Source organism: Sitophilus oryzae, unplaced genomic scaffold, assembly GCF_002938485.1.
Source record: "Sitophilus oryzae breed Bouriz unplaced genomic scaffold, Soryzae_2.0 scaffold_857_pilon_pilon, whole genome shotgun sequence".
In the NCBI taxonomy this organism is placed as follows: domain Eukaryota; kingdom Metazoa; phylum Arthropoda; class Insecta; order Coleoptera; family Curculionidae; genus Sitophilus; species Sitophilus oryzae.
In genome coordinates, this window is record NW_022147480.1 from 2,267,494 (window position 1) to 2,284,198 (window position 16,705).

General features: G+C 34.2%; 1 protein-coding gene across 2 annotated transcripts in view; it reads left to right on the forward strand.

Annotated features, from left to right (window-relative positions):
* Window positions 1-16,705, forward strand: part of LOC115889921 (aryl hydrocarbon receptor nuclear translocator-like protein 1) — a 212,014-nt gene that overhangs the window by 20,697 nt on the left and 174,612 nt on the right. The window contains exon 1 of one of the 2 annotated variants that reach the window (XM_030910020.1): window positions 6,329-6,473. The exons of the other annotated variant lie outside the window; for it this stretch is intronic. The gene's annotated coding sequence lies outside the window, so the exon portion shown is untranslated. Of the gene's footprint in view, window positions 1-6,328; window positions 6,474-16,705 lie in introns of those variants that run through there. 2 annotated transcript variants of the gene reach the window in all.

The following is a 16,705-nucleotide window of genomic DNA, read 5'->3' on the forward strand; positions in this document are numbered from 1 at the left end:
ATTACAAAATATTTTTTTACTGTGGACCCTACTAATCAATATACTATGCCTGGTTCAAGAGTCTAAATCTGTACTTATTACATTTAATTTAATAACAAACCTAGAATTATTTGTCTAAGTTCTGCGACTTACTAAAAAAACAATTATGATTTTCGAAAAGTGATTAATACAGCTTTTTCCAAAATTATACATTACTTTGATGTATGTATTATATTAATTCATTTATTTACTTCAATTGTTCCAAAGTGTATATTATTTCCTACAATCTACCAGTAGTTACGTTAAAAGTTATGTATATAACAAATAAATGACTTACCAGCCTAAAATTCAAGATTAAATAACGTAATATATAAGTAGTAAAATTGACAATACACCAATAACATATTTTTAGCAATAACCATTGATTCCTGCATGGAACTTTGTGATTACAGCATCAGCAATTTTGTTTTCATTAAATCCTCTATGCAATAGATTATTTCTTGGACACAGTTTTGTTCATTTAATTAATATGCTTCTTGGAAAACAGAAACTTGGGCATACACAGGAACAGATACTCTATAAGTAAAAAAGTAATAATACAGGGATTTCGGAAAAATTACTATCTCACCTTATTGTTTCTAGTACTTCAATTTGATTTGTTTATAATTTATATATGTATAAATTGAACATCATCCACCAGAAGTATCAACAATTATGAGTTGAATATTGTAAAATATAACCATATTAATTTAAGTTAAAAGCCTACAATTAATTTTGTCGATAAACACGATACTTCTTTCATCAACTAACGGATTATTTACTGGTATTAAACACACATTTTTATTTACAGCTACAATCAATGCAATAGTAAATCTGAACGGTCTGAATTATTGTATGAAACAATAATAAAGGCTAATCCGTACATTTTAACAGCACAATAATGAAAAATTTTGTCTAAATATCTCGGTCGGAGGGGGTCGGAGGCTTGTCGGACGACGAGATTTGGATGGGATTAGTCTTACTGGCCTTACTCTTCTTTATTTTGAAAAAAGGCGTTTACTGCATTAAGGATGATTTAATATCGATTTTTTTATTGAGTAGAACTGGTGCAGATCAACACAACATTTGAAAAAACAATTTTTGGAAATAGATATGTGTTTCTGGAAACTTTCTATTCTTTTCTGGTTTTTCTATATAAGGTATTAATTTTTGACAAATTTTATGTCAATTCTCAGTAACTGACGTCTAGAGTTCTATCTCGTCAAAAATAGCATCGATAGTCATTCCTAAGCCGCCTTTGACGCCGTTTTTTCTCGATCATACGGTAGTTTATTCAGTGAGTAATTAATAAAAATTTAAAAATAAATAAATAAAATAACAGAAAGCTTCTAGAATATTTGTTTATTTTTTTTGCGGAAAATTAGGATATTCTTTTGATTGAAGGTAACAAATATTAAAAATTACATTATTCATTGAATCCGTAGGCAAGTGGGAAGGGGATTGGCTAGATTAATTATTATACCGTATGATCGAAAAAAAACGTCGTCCTGTTGGCTTGTAAGTGACTGTCGATAACATTCCTCTCACTCTTTTTTCGATGTCATTTTATATAGTTTTTATGTCATTTTATATGTAGAATTATATGGGGAATGTCATCGATCGTCATTTCCAAACAAACAGGATGCCGTTGCTTTTCGATCATACGGTATATATGTATATACACGTTTAAAATATATATATATATATATATATATATATATATATATATATATATATATATATATATATATATATATATATATATATATATATATATATATATATATATATATTTACATTATTTTTTATTAATTATACATTATACACACGTTAATAAATAAATAATTGTCTTGATGATCAGTTCACTGTGACTGTTAAATAAATTTTGCATTATCGGCTTAAATATTCTAATATTATAAAGGTGAGACTATAAAATACAAAAATGTATATGCATTACTCAAAAATAAACGATATATTAGTTAACGTTTTAATAAATATGTTTTATCGTCTAGGTAGAAGCTAATTTCTGATGCTACGCCATTGGAGAATTTCGCGTGGTGACAAGTGGCCTCACTTTCAGCTGCCGTGTTACCTGTCCCCTCTCTTTCCTTGTCTAAGGTTGGCAACAATGAATTTAAAAATCGCGCCTTCCAGTTTTTAGAGATATATGTTTATTTATTGCTATACTATTTTTATTTCTTTGGCTTCTTGAGGGAAAACTTTTGAACCTTCTTATCTTGAACTTTCGCATCTCTCAATAATATATGTGCATATTATTCCGGAAATAGCTACTTTTTTGTAGACGAATCTTGCATTATGTTTTTCCAGTAAATAAATTTAAATGAAGTTTGACGATGTTATATTAATAACTGATTAAATCGTCTGATCATTAAAGTTGTTTTAATATATTTGGCTATCATGCGATTTAATGGTCTTGTTTTGGCATAATCTATGCATATGTACGGTTGAAAAAGTCTAATTTTGAATGGAAATTGAGGGCTAGAGATAGGAGAGGTTAATTGTGATAAAATCGTTCATTATAAAATCAGCTCCTTAAGACCTGATGTGTAAAATTAGAATAGTTTGTTTTAATTGATTTGATATAATAGTGTTCACATTTATAAATCAAAATTAAATGTGCTTGTGTTTTTGGGCGCATATTACTTAATTTCTAATATAAAAACAACACACAATTAGGACAATAGGCAAAATTTAAGTTTAACGTTTTTAAGTTAAAAATTTAAAAAATTTTAAAATTTTTAACAATTTTTTCTTTAATTCTTCTTTCGATTTTGATATTGTTTTTACAAGTTGTATTTTGATTCTTCACGAATACTGTTCGTTCGCTGAATTATATGACTTATGGTCATTTTTAATGGTATACTGGTTACTTTTAATGGTAAAACCAAAGCTGAAATACTAATAGGAGTATTTTTGGGCCGAAGACTAAAAGGCCCGTATTTATAGTTGCGTCTCGAGACGCCAAGACGGTCTTGAGCTCTTGAGAGCGGAATCCACAGAATACACGAGCAAACGTCATTTTGGAGATTGCGATTTTCATTTTGGATAGTTTATGTGATCTGTGGATAGTTTCTTAACCCAACTTTTTTTGTAAACAAAGTAAATCCCTTGTAAATCCGTTTTGTCTGATTAAACAGTTTTGAATATGTTAGAAGAGTTTGAGGATATTTTGGACCATGTGGAAGAAGAAAATCGTCTTCGAGTTCCAAAAAGATATATACGGGATGCAGGAAATCCAATAGAAATGTTTAGCGAGGGGGATTTATACCGATATAGGTTTAACAAGGCTACAATTACAGAAACTCTTTTACCTCTTATAAATTGAAGACTTGCAAAAACCTACCAATCGGGGTTTAGCCATTCTCCCCGTTATTCAATTACTAATTTGTTTACGGTTTTATGCGACTTGTAATTTTCAGATGGTAAATGGAGATTTGTGTGGTGTTAGCCAACCTACAATAAGCCAGGTAATCAAGAATAATGCAATAATGTGGAAGTATTTCAAAATCGCAAAAGTTTTTTTAGGTCTAATTGTTCCGGTCCCAAAAGGGAAATTATGGATATTATAGTTCGATATCCAGGGTCCAAGTCATGATAGTGTTATATTCGATCCAAGTAATTTAAGAATGCTAATGGAAAGGAGTGATATTCCTGGTTTACTTCTTGGAGACAATGCATATAGATGTAGGCCATTTCTATTGACTCCTGTTCTACAGCTAGATAATCAACAAGAAACCAGATATAACTTTGCCCATAGAAGAATGCGAAATTTTGAAAGGCTATTTGGGACTTGGAAAAAACGTCTTCCATGTCTCCGAGGTTTACAAAACAACTGTTGCTATTATTTGTGCAAAAGTTGTTCTTCATAATATTGGTTTACGGGAAAATTTAGATAATTTTGAAGATGCTGATTTACACATTCCAATTATAAATAAAAAGGAAGAGAGTTAGATTTTTGAAGAGATCTTATTCAACATTCTGCATATTAATGTATTTATTGTATTAATATATGTATATCTAGTAATTATGTAATATGTTAAGTAATGTTCCAAGGTAACTAGTACCTATATAATAATTTTATTTACTTTTCTATTAGTGGTTAAGTTTTTATATATTTACATGTAACATAATTGTAAGTAATTCCTTATAGTCTTTTATTAGTTATCTTAAAAATACTGTTTTTCTATACTTAAATAATATATGATTTCTTAGTAGTTTTACGCTCACTATGACCAGACAGCTAAGTGCTTGTTTTAACTGGTCATACAGAACTTTCCCACTAATACATTAAAACTAAAAAAATTGTCTTTTTATTTTCATCATTCAAATTAAAAGAGGAAGATTATCCCATATTCAGCCATTCTTTGACAAGGACAAGATAATGCGAGTGGGTGGTAGATTAGGTAATGCAGATCTGGACTTCAACCGAAAATTCCCAATTATCTTAAGCTCGAAACATATATTTTCTAAATTACTATTTGATAGGGAACACCGGCGTTTATTACACTGCGGACCTCAACACCTTTTAGCATCAATTCGTCAATCATATTGGCCCCTAGGAGGACGTAATTTAGCAAGAAAAATATATCGAGAATGCGTTAAATGTTTTAGAACGCACCCGAAATCAAGTGTTCCTCTAATGGGAAATTTACCAAAAAATAGAATTACACCAGCCCCAGCATTCTATAGAACAGGAGTAGATTATGCGGGGCCATTTTCAGTAAAGGACAGGCAAGGACGTGGCTGCAAGATTACAAAGGCTTACATTGCTTTATTTGTTTGTTTTGTGACTAAGGCCATACATATCGAACTTGTTTCTGATCTAACTAAGGAAGCATTTTTAGCATCATTTAAACGCTTTATTGCTCGACGTGGAAAACCGATTCAAATGTTTTCAGACAACGGCACAAATTTTGTGGGTGCTAATTTTGAAATGCAACGTTTATATAATTTCTTACAAGAAAATAATAAATCTTTGTCTGAACATATAGAAAATGAAGGAGTTAGCTGGTCTTTCATTCCATCTCGCTCACCTCACTTTGGAGGCTTATGGGAGGCAGGAATTAAATCTGTCAAATGTCATTTAAAGCGCGTAGCGGGTAATGCATTACTAACTTTTGAACAATTTTACACGCTATTAGTTCAGATTGAGGCTGTTCTCAATTCTCGCCCTTTGAGCCCTTTATCCAACGAACCCTCAGATTTAACACCTCTTACTCCCTCTCACTTTTTAATCGGCCGACCATTAACGTCATTACCTGAACGAGATCTCGTAGAATACCTTGAAAACCGATTATCAACATATCAACGAATCCAGCAGCTACAACAACATTTTTGGTCCCGGTGGTCGTTAGAATATATTTCCGAGCTCCAACAGCGGTCCAAATGGCAGCAAAAAGTGAACCCCATTAAGATTAATGACTTGGTGGTCATTAAAGAAGAAAACCAACCCCCTTTAAAATGGTCCTTAGGCAGAGTTATAGAAGTCCGCCCAGGGAAAGATGGAACTGTTCGTGTAGCTACAGTGAAAACCAGCACCGGTACAATCAAACGTTCATGTGTGAAGCTGTGTCCTCTGCCAAATCAAGCAAAATAGGAAGTCACTTCAAGATACATTCCCTCCATCTATGTTTCGATGATGAAAGTGGATGTTGAAAGGAAAATGTCCTTTCAAGGTGGGGAGTATGTCAAGGATTACGGATCTGTAGCGGAATACATGTCTCTGTGGTGGAGAGTTATTTTATTGTTGCCAACTTCACATGCGACCACAGACCACAGATAATAGTTTTGATATTTAGTGACATGTAACATTACTGTATCTATTAACTTTTGTACTCTTTATATCATAAAAATTTTGTAACACGTTTAATTTAAACAAAACCGAATACTTTATTTTGGAAGACATAAATTACCCAGAAATAGTCCCGTACTCAACGTTAAAATAAACCGAACATAGAAATAAACTACGTACTGCTCGTTGGACTAACTATAGTTAATATTTCCCCTAATTGATGAAGAAGATAAGCGTGGTGTGTGCCAGGCCTTAGCCAGTGGTTCCTTTTTCGTGTGTCTACCGCAACATCATAGGTCAGGAGAGGCAGCAGCGGCAGCAGGCGAGCAAGCCAGCAGGCCTGTACGTCGGTATTTTTATTGCCTGCGACCGTACGTCCGCTGTAAAACGTGAACCCACGCCGACCGTTCTCAGGAAATTTCTGGGAATTCTCGTGCAAAACCTCGACGCGAAAAATAATCTCCGTTTAGTTGGCGCGGTGCGTTTGTCTGACGGATGCGACCTGTCAGTGTCAAACGTCGGTTTTTGTGTGTATCGTTTGGTGAACTGATCGGTGTGAGAGTGACTTGAAGGGGAGTGTTAAATACAGGGATGGTCTATATAGGTTGTAATATAGTGGTCAGGGATATGTAAGAATTTCCAGGTAAATTTTATAAATCTCGAAATTTTAAGAACCTCGCAATTAGTGGTTTCAATTAGCGTAGAAGTTTGTTCGTTTAATTTCAATGTAAGCATTCAGAACGTCAAAATTAGTGGTAGACATTTTCAATTAGTAGAAAAAGTTATCAAACTTTTAACTTTTCCACTGATTATACTTCAAAATTTGAGAGAAATGTCATTTTGGCCTTTGATTATCTTCCGTCAAGAGAAATTGTGGTTATAAATCAAAAGTTGATTGTTGTATAAGCTAAATATTAGGCTTTCTGTATGGATACAACTGACTAACGCAAATTGTTGCTAGGATATTCTATTAATTTTAATTGTTTTTTAAACATTGTAAATGATCGTGAACTAAAAAGTGTAATAAAATTGAAACCACTAATTATTCCACTAATTGCGAGGTTCTAAATGAAGCTTAAAAGTTGATTATGTTAAAAAGGAGCTGTTAAAAATAAAACGTATTTGTTGAATTCTTTAGAGATGCACTGAATATTATTCAGCGGAGCGCAATAGTATTGTAGTGGGGTTCTTGCGAACTGTACTCATAATATGATTACATGCGTGAGAAACATCAATTTTGTGTTACATTCAAGTCATTCCAAGTCTTGTTAGTCTTAAATACGAAATAAAAGTTAATTTATATCATTTACCTATACCTAGTGATGTTGGTAGCGAATATTTCCATTCGAATTTTGCAGGAAATTTCAGAAATATTCGGACCCAAAATCGCGAATATTCGCAAAAATCCGAATTTTGCAATAAATTTATTTTCAAAATTCAAGACATTGGACAAAAATTTAACAAAAGTGTATCAAGTATGCCGATTCTTAAGTCGGAAGAAAAAGAATGCTTCTCCGCCTTGCAAAATAAAAAACGTATGGCTCTTGGACCAATGCATTTTGCCGCGAATCTCTTGGATCCCTGTTTCCTGGGAGAGCACCCTTAACAATGAAGAACACATAACTGCTATGGAATTTATCAACAATATCAACAACAATCATCCTCAGTTTGTCAATAATAAGCCATTTTTACAGATGTAACAAATTATTGCGCCAAATCGGGTTTATGGGCTCTCGACTACGTTTGGATGTCAGTTAAAAATGTAGACTGTCTAAGTTGGTGGCAAGCAGTGTGTAAAAATATTTAGCTGTTGCTCTGCTGTCTTTGCCAACGTCATCTGCAGCCACAGAGAGAAGTTTCAGTACTTACAGTTTTATCTATACTAAAAAAAGGAATCGCTTAACTGCGCAAAGAGCCGATAAAATAATGTTCGTAGCTCATAACAATAAATTATTACTACAAAAACAAAAAGTGGATATGGAGCATGATATTCAACAACATGAAATAAAAACACACAATGAAAAAAACTTGACAGACGTGTTTCTGGGCTCGAAATATACTACCCCTAAAATTATTTGCACTTAGTTAAGACTCACCCTGTTTGCCCAACGACAAAATCCTTGACAGTTGAAAATTATTTATTATGGCATCTGCCTTTCTTCTAATATTGTCTGTCTGAATTTTCCCTGTGTCTTTGTACAAACTATATCTGGCTATCTATAGATGCACTGTAGTAAGACCCTATATATGTATATTATATATAGCAGAAAACGTCTGGCGCGAACCCAAACTTCCCCCCTCCACCCGCATGCCGTCGGCGCCGGGACGTCAAGGGGCGTCACGTGACTTTCCCCAATTCCCCCCTTCCTCTGCCCCCTTTGTTCCCCATCGAACCAGCGCCGGGGTTGTCTGGCAGCCGCCGTAATGTGACCTTGAACTTATCGAGCCATTGTGTTTTATGTCCCATCCCCGAGTCGCCAACCATAGATGTTATATAAAAATAATGGACAGAAAGAGTACCAACAGACTTTTCTTAAAGAAAAACGAGATTCCATTATAAAATACTACTTTTCTACTGTTTTTTTTTTAATTTATTGTCTTAAAGCAAATGATCTCCAAATCCTAATTAAGAGACGGTAAATGACGAAGCCTAAGCCAAAGACTGGCTTTAAAAAGTCACATTAGAAAAACTAAATTTATGGCTGCGAGTAATAGAACCAACATTCTGAACATCAATATTCACTTAAATGGAGAAAAAAAATGTCTATACCTCTGTGGCGGATTCATCTCTCCAAAAAAGTCCTATGGGTATGGGTATTTCGCCACTGTAAGAAAATCTACAAAATAAAATAGTTATTTTTTAAGATTGTAACAATATTACATTTGAGGGTTGGAACCTTTGGTGTTACACAGCAAAATAAAACACTAAATCACCACAATACACCAAAACGCTTTTACTTTTACACTGGACGCGCGTTTCGCTAACCATATTAGCATCATCAGCAGATGATTATAAACTAAAGTACAATCTACAAGTTGAGCGTTTATATACTTGCTCAGTAGGCACCGAGTGGGCGTGGCAAAATCTAGCTAACCAAGTCAGAGCCCACTGAGCGCAACAGTTAGATTTCCGCTACTAGAGTAGTAGGAACAAAGAACTTGAAGGAATTGGACCGTTGTCTCTGTTCATACTATCTTTACATTTATTAATTCTGATGCTTTCATATGCATCTAATTGACTGTAATTTGAGACTTGTTTAATTAATTTTAAATTATTAAGATCTATACAATGTTCTTGATCAACAATATGTTCGGCAACGCAATATTTATCCGGTCGACCATATCGTATCTGAGCTAAATGTTCTTTAAATCTAGTTAATATTGATCTTCTAGTTTGCCCAACATATTTCTGATTACAATCTTTACAAGAAATTTCATAAATACCCGACCTTTCCAGTGGAGGTGTTTTATCCTTTGGAGTACCGAATAATTGTTGTAATGTATTATTAGCACTATACACAAGTTTATAATTGACATTCTTAAAAATTCCTTTTAGACCACGGGATAACTCTCTATCAAACGGTATTGAAAAATATTTAGACGTATCTTTCTCCACTTGAAAAGTCGAATTTTCAGAAATCATTAACATATACCTACGTTTTCTAATTAATTTATCAACTAGTGAAGGAGAATATCCATTACACTCAGCTACATTCCCAATGTAATCTCTTTCTATTTCATATCTTTCGTTGGAAAGTGGAAAACTAAGTAATCTATGAACTAAGAAATTTAAACTAGCCATTTTATGTTCAACACTATGGTGTGATTTATTAGGAATATATCTGCGTGTGGTGGTATTTTTCCTATAGATATCAAATTCCAGGCAAGTATTAGTATTTCTAATAACTAATACATCTAGAAATGGTAATCTGTCGTTCTCAATTTCATGCGTAAATTTAATGGAAGGAAAACGATTATTTAACTTAGAAATAAAATTATCTATGGTATCTGAATGTGTGTCAAAAACAGCAAAAATATCATCCACATACCTAAACCATACTCTTGGAAAATACTCAAACTGATTCTTAGCCTCCACTTCAAACCTGCTCATGAATAAATTAGCCAAAAATGGAGACAACGGATTACCCATTGCTGTACCTTCCCGCTGTTCAAAAAAGTTGTTATTAAATTGAAAACAATTTTGTTTCATACATGACGATGTAAGCTCAATATATTCGATCACAGTTTTGTTGTCGAGACCATTTGCGTTCAGTAATTCCTTCAAGTAGCCTAAAGTATGTGGAATTGGAACACTTGGGAACAACGAAGATACATCAAAGGAGACCAAAATTTCACCTTCATACAATGTTATATCTTTAATTTTGTTAATTAATTCAATATTATTTTTAACTGAGAAAGAAGGTTCATGATCAGGTAAATTTTCGAACTCCCTTGATAACCATTTTGCCAAATTATAAGTCGGAGAACCTACAGCCGAAACAATTTTTTGACCGTTAACGGTCATTTATTGAATTAAACAATATAAATCGGAAATGAACAGAGGTAGAACTGAGTCTTTTATACTGCTTGGGATCTGTTTCACGGATTAGGGTCCAACAGTAATCGCTCATCATGCCTTCGTCCCAAAATCCTTGGTATCGCCTTTCGATTTTCGTATATCTTGGTGTAGCCGCTCTCCTTGCTCGTCGCGCGTCGCTCGTGTTGCACAAGTTTTGTGGAAAAAAATCAAGATGTGAATGGAGAAAATGTATCTCGAGAGACATTGCAGCTCCAAACTTGTGGTAATTTTGCAACAAATTGTCGATTACTTGCTTGTAATCCGGTGATTTAGGATTACCGAGAGAGTTGTGAACAACACTTTGAAACGATGCTCATGCTGCTGCCTGATCAAGCGTTAAACATTTTGTAAACGTTGCGTCTCAGCCATTAGTTTTCGAATATCAGGGCCGACACATATTCCTTCTTTGATTTTTGCGTATGACAGTTTTGGAAACAACTTGGCGAAGTACTGGAAAGCCGGTCCTTCGCGATTGAGCGCTTTGAAAAAGTTCTTAATAAGGCCAAGTTTAATGTGAAGAGGTGGCAGTAAAACGTCCTGTGGGTTTACAAGTGGTACAGAGGACACATTTTGTTGTCAGTGCAACTGCCATGCGCGAACTCGAAAACTAGAACCAATCTTGACAAACGGATTGAAGATCTGAGTTCAGAGCCTCAAATAACGTTAAAAATCGTTTTCATCAGCTCAGGTCCAAAAGTTGACCCGAATTTGTAAACTTGTGTAATCTTTATGTTCTTTAAGAGAAGTTTTTAATTGCCAGACATAATTTTTGTAACACTCTCCATGTCGTAACAATTTTAACCTATTTAAGGTTAAATTGGCTTATTAGTACTACAATTAACACTACTAAATTTGAATACAGTGCGTCATTACATATATATCATACCAAATAACATTTTAGTCACGTGATAAACTTGACCGGCACAGCGTTGCCTACTTTCACATTAGTAGAAATTTAAATTCCAGTTAGTCAGCCCAGCGCCGAATATGTCCATGGTGGGCCACAATGAATTTAATAATCGAGCCCTCGATGACGTAACTAAAAATTTAATTGGTATCGCTTATAGTTATTTTATTTCCGAAGTATATTTTTTAACATATCTAGGTACCATGTGGCCATTAAGTTTTGCCGTCCATATTGTTTAATGTTCGTGGTTTCCCCTGTCTATTCATTTCTATGGGGGAGTTTGTCCTGGAGAGGCGGAGAGGGATGAACAAGGTGGCTTTTAGTTTGATTTGAGGCTGGCTCACTTTTTTTTCACTCCCAATTCGGTTTTGGCTTGTTTTTTTCTCCTTTCGGTTATATAATGTCATTAAAATTGTATGTTTTATGTCTGGGTTATTTGTGTGTATTTCGTTTATTTATTTATTATTCGGGTTTTCGAAGGGTATATTTTCTAAACGAATTAGATTGAATTTGTTTGTTGTAAGAGTATGAATGGACATAAATATTTTTGATCGTAGGCAGAGTTCTATTTTAACTTCTTTTTTTATTTTGTCTTATTTTGTTTGATGTTCTAATACCTTAAAACTGTTGTTATTTTTTTTATTATTATATTGTTTTCTACACTATTTTTCGTTGAATTTCTTTTCAATAATGTCTAGTATGTCACTTTATTTGCAGTGGATATCAATAATTACGTGTGAAAATATGATTTGGATAGACTCAGTAATTGTCGGTTGTCAATAAATGTTGGTAGTCATTAAAATTGTTATAAAAATATATAATTCTAATAAAAATAGATGAGTTATAATAATTATTGTTTATTAACTCAAACTTCCTATGCGGTACTGGAAGCAGGTAAGTCAAATTGACGTATCTATGTATATTCTTTGACATCTAATCTTTGACAAGTAGTAAATAAAATCAAAAGTGCATAAAAATATATATAATTAGTTAATTTTAAGTGAATTTCATAAATGATCGGTTTACTACACGTATGTATATTATACAGGGTGAGTTTCCTACGATGTTCTCTATGGGTATCTCGGAAACTACTGGAGATAGAGAGTCGGTTAAATGGGGAAAGAATTGCAGTTTTGTGGTGTCATAAATATGCGTATATCATAAATAGCTTCACATTTCTGAGAGCAAAGACGATTAAACTTGTTTCCATGGCTAACTAAGTGAAATTGTTTAAAAATGGTAAGAATTGGCTATAACTCCATGGCCAACTATGGTTTCCATTTAAAAAAAACATATGTTTGTGTCATATGTCAAAAATGACAGGCTTTAGAAGAAAACGGAGGGCACAGTCTCATAAAGGATGTGATTATCTACAAGTTTTATCTGAAAACTATTTGTCTAAAATAGCTTATAATGGAGTTAGGGGCAATTTTTAAAATAGCCGAAATTTAATTTTTTCGAAATATCTAGTAAGCCATGAACCTTTTCAAAAATCTGAATGGCGCTTATTTATGACCCCACAAAACTGCAATTCTTTCCCCATTTAACCGACTCTCTATCTCCAGTAGTTTCCGAGATACCCATAGAGAACATCGTAGGAAACTCACCCTGTATAGTTACTTACTAGTGAATAGTTATTCCATTATTTCCCTCGATTTTTGACCGAGATCTACCGCACGCTACACAAGCAACCATTTTACAATATTTTTCGATAGATCGCAATAGTGTCACCGTTAATTCAAGTTCTGCCACTTGAAAAATTTCTACTAAACAAATACCAGTTGCTGGATAAATAATAAATAAAATAAAATAAGCTCAGTAAAGACTGGCAAATCCACAAAATTTTAAATCAAATTCAGATGTCTCAAACGAATCATCAAACAGAACAGGTCAGGATCCCCACCCTTAGGGCCCCATCTCCGTCGACCATGCATGAATAATACATTGATAGCTTTATATTCTTTCCTTAATCTTTTTATTCAAAGGTTCATTTAGATATCTGTAATTATTAATTCCTTTGAAGAAAGCCTGAATTTAATTTTACCTAAACTGTAACTAATGTAACGAAGTTTCCATATTTTATAGTATGTTGACAATTGCACTAAGTGGAGTATGTAGTAGAACTTTCAAGGTTGTACTATAAACTTAGTTTCATAAACAACGTCGAATATATGAAAGTCAAAGTTATGAAGTGTGTTTATCACTTTACTCAAAGTTGTCTTAAACAGTTATAAATTGACATTGAAAAACTTATTTTACTAAAAAAAAAAATTGGCGCCGGGAGGCACGTATAGCCGCCCATGCTAAAATATGTTAATAAAAAGTTGATAGGCAGTTCTTTTAGTTTCAATTATCTCAAAAACTGCGACTTTGACTGACTTTGATGTTATTACAAATTCTGTTGCAAATATTATTTCTAATCTTAAATTGAAAACCGCGTTTCGCTAGCTACTGTAATTTTAGAGTTACGATTTTTTAAAATATTTAACCCCCTCTCAAATCCCCTTACCAACCCCCCACCCCCACCAAAAACTAATGGCCAGATTCTCGGGTAACAGTATTTTTGTGCCAATTTTGGTTAAAATCGGTTTAGCGGTTTTTCAGTTACCGTGTTACAAACAGACAGACACCATGAAAATGTTTTGTATTTAGGTCATTTATGACCCATGTTACTATTACTATTACTATACAGGCCCGGCAATGGATCTCTAGGCATAGGAATTACATGCATTGGAATGAAACGCCTATAAAAAGTCTATGCTTAAACAGAGATGGACAACAACTTCCCCGTTTCTACTTCCACTACGACTGTCTACTTAGACAAACTCCAATAAGATAACAAATTTTGGAAATTCCGCCACCTCCCATCCACTCATGATACCCATCTCCCTGCCCTTTATTTATCGCCATTATTTTATTTCCCTTCCCGCGCCTCCGCATCTCGCTATTCCGACTCCCGTCAGTTCATCACAGAGTTGCCAGGTCTACCGGTTTCGTCTGTAAGCTACCGATCTACCGATTTAAAGAAAAATCTAACGATATATTCAACTGCGTCTTTAGTTTTTACAATAGAAGCACTTTTAAAAAGCTGACTTATTTGACTAAAAATTAAGCGACTGCCGCGTTGGAATCTGCATAATCTGACTTTATTATTGTTTCATTAAATTTTATTTAGTAATAACACACATACAGGTCATCGTTCTGTCTAGTTGCAGAGTTACAGAGATATTCCTAAAAATCCTTGGCGACATGCCCGAAGAAGTTGATATCTTTTGAAAAGATTTTATTTCATTCATCTACTAAAGTTGAACCCATATTTTCCCCCAAAAAATGTAAACAAAAAACAAAATTTAAGTTAAGAAACAACCTAAATTCGGACAAATATTTTAGTGATTTTCCCGTCAAAAAAATATATTAATATGAAAAAGAGTTGAGAGTTGCTACAGCTTTCCCATTGAAATGAAATTAATTTTAGATATCACTGATCAAAATTTGTACAAAGGTAAAAAGTGACTGCTACACTAATTTGTGACTGCTATCCCTACTTGTTATAGTTTTATATGTTTTTATTAATATATTAATATTATTTAATTCAATATTTTTTTTAATATTAAATAATATACCTAGCTATTTCTAATTCTTGTTATATTTATTATATTTGTATTTTATTTGAGTGATCTATTATTACGACACATAGGAATGCTAATTTTGGACTTAAATATTATATTTTATTTCGTTTCTGTACTTTTAATTTTTGTTGAAGATCTACCGAGAATTTTGTTCTCGTATGGAATTATAATCTAACAAACCCGGCAACCCTGTTCGTCTACTCCTTATAAAGTTTTTTTCGGCCTAATTCCTTTGTCACAGCCGCGGCTTTGTGAAGCGCCGCCGCCGACCGACTGTGTCGGGGCGACTGCTAGGAAGATCGTACAGTATTGCCATTTCATAGAATTGCACTTGCTATTTTAGAAATGATATCAAAGTTTTGCATGTTACTTTTCGTTTTAGAAAGAAGTTATGTGCCTAGAGAAAACATTCGTAAAATTGTTTCGTACTTTATTTAATATTTCATTAAGTAGGCAAGATAATGGGATTAGAAGATTTAGGATTTTGACAAGCCAACATAATTTCGATTTAATTGAATGGCAACACTGTCCGTCCTGTTTCTATTTTTTCGATTCTGTTCTATTAGTAGGCGGTAGCCCCCACACAAGCGTCTTAAAGACCCGCCCGGCGCCCCCTCTCGAGGGCTCTCTCTCGTCGTATCACTTCTATGATCACTTCCCCTATACGATGGTAGGGAAAAGACACTTTATTCGTCTCTGTTGCACTGCAGTGTATTTTGCAGCCTTACCATCTTTTTTTATCGCATTGAAAACCTCCTATTGCTAATATTCCTTTGCCAGTAGTGTATACCATGTTACCACTAAATATTTTGAGAACGGTTGCTCATGGCGATTTTTACCAAGAGACATTTTTTCACTCAGTTGTTTTATACAGGTACGGACGAAAAATTATTACTCTTCAAAACACTTAAAATACATGTAGGTGGCGCCCCCTAAAATAGAAGTTAATTTGACATCAAAATCAAATTTCTCATGTCAAAGAACTCCCAGACACCAATTTTCATCCAAATATTGACGTTACTTCATAAATTATTTGGAAAAAATCGAAATAAAAATGAAACTTCTACACCCTGTATCTACGAAAGTAAGCATTTTAGGACATACATTTATACGAACTTTTTTTATTTATTTTATCTGCAGAATATTCTGCCGAAGTTTCCGGAATACAGTTCAGACCACCCTGTATATAAAAAACAATTATTATGTTTTAATAGCAGGGTTACGGGACGTCGTTGCAGCCACCCTAAATCAATCTCCACTTAACCCTTCAATCGTTCCCCCTAACGCCCCCGACCTTTCCCATCACCCACTACATGCGACCTACCCCAAAAAAACCACTTGCAGGTGGGCCAAGCCCAAACCATCTCGCTGCTCTCTTTTTCGGGTTAGGCTAGGTCCAGATGATGGTGATGATGATGACACACAGAGCGGGGGAGAGTAGCGCGACGGGGAACGCCGCCATGCAGAGCTGCTCCCCCATTTTATAGGAAATCCATAGTAGGGGAGGGGAGCGTAACGTGGGACCGTCGTGGCGCCCAAGTGCAGTCGTGTTTTGTGTGACGGCTAGTCGATGCTGCAGCAGCAGGAAACAGGACTAGTCAGTTATTCGCTTGCTCTTTTAAAATCGAGTCAAGGAGCAGTGGCATTTTTGCTTCTTGGGAGAGAGCTAACGTCGCGTAGATAGGGCGAAGTGGTGCGAGATAACGTGTAAGACAGAGAAAATCATCTAAATTTTGTTTATTGTATGCTGTAAGAGAGTT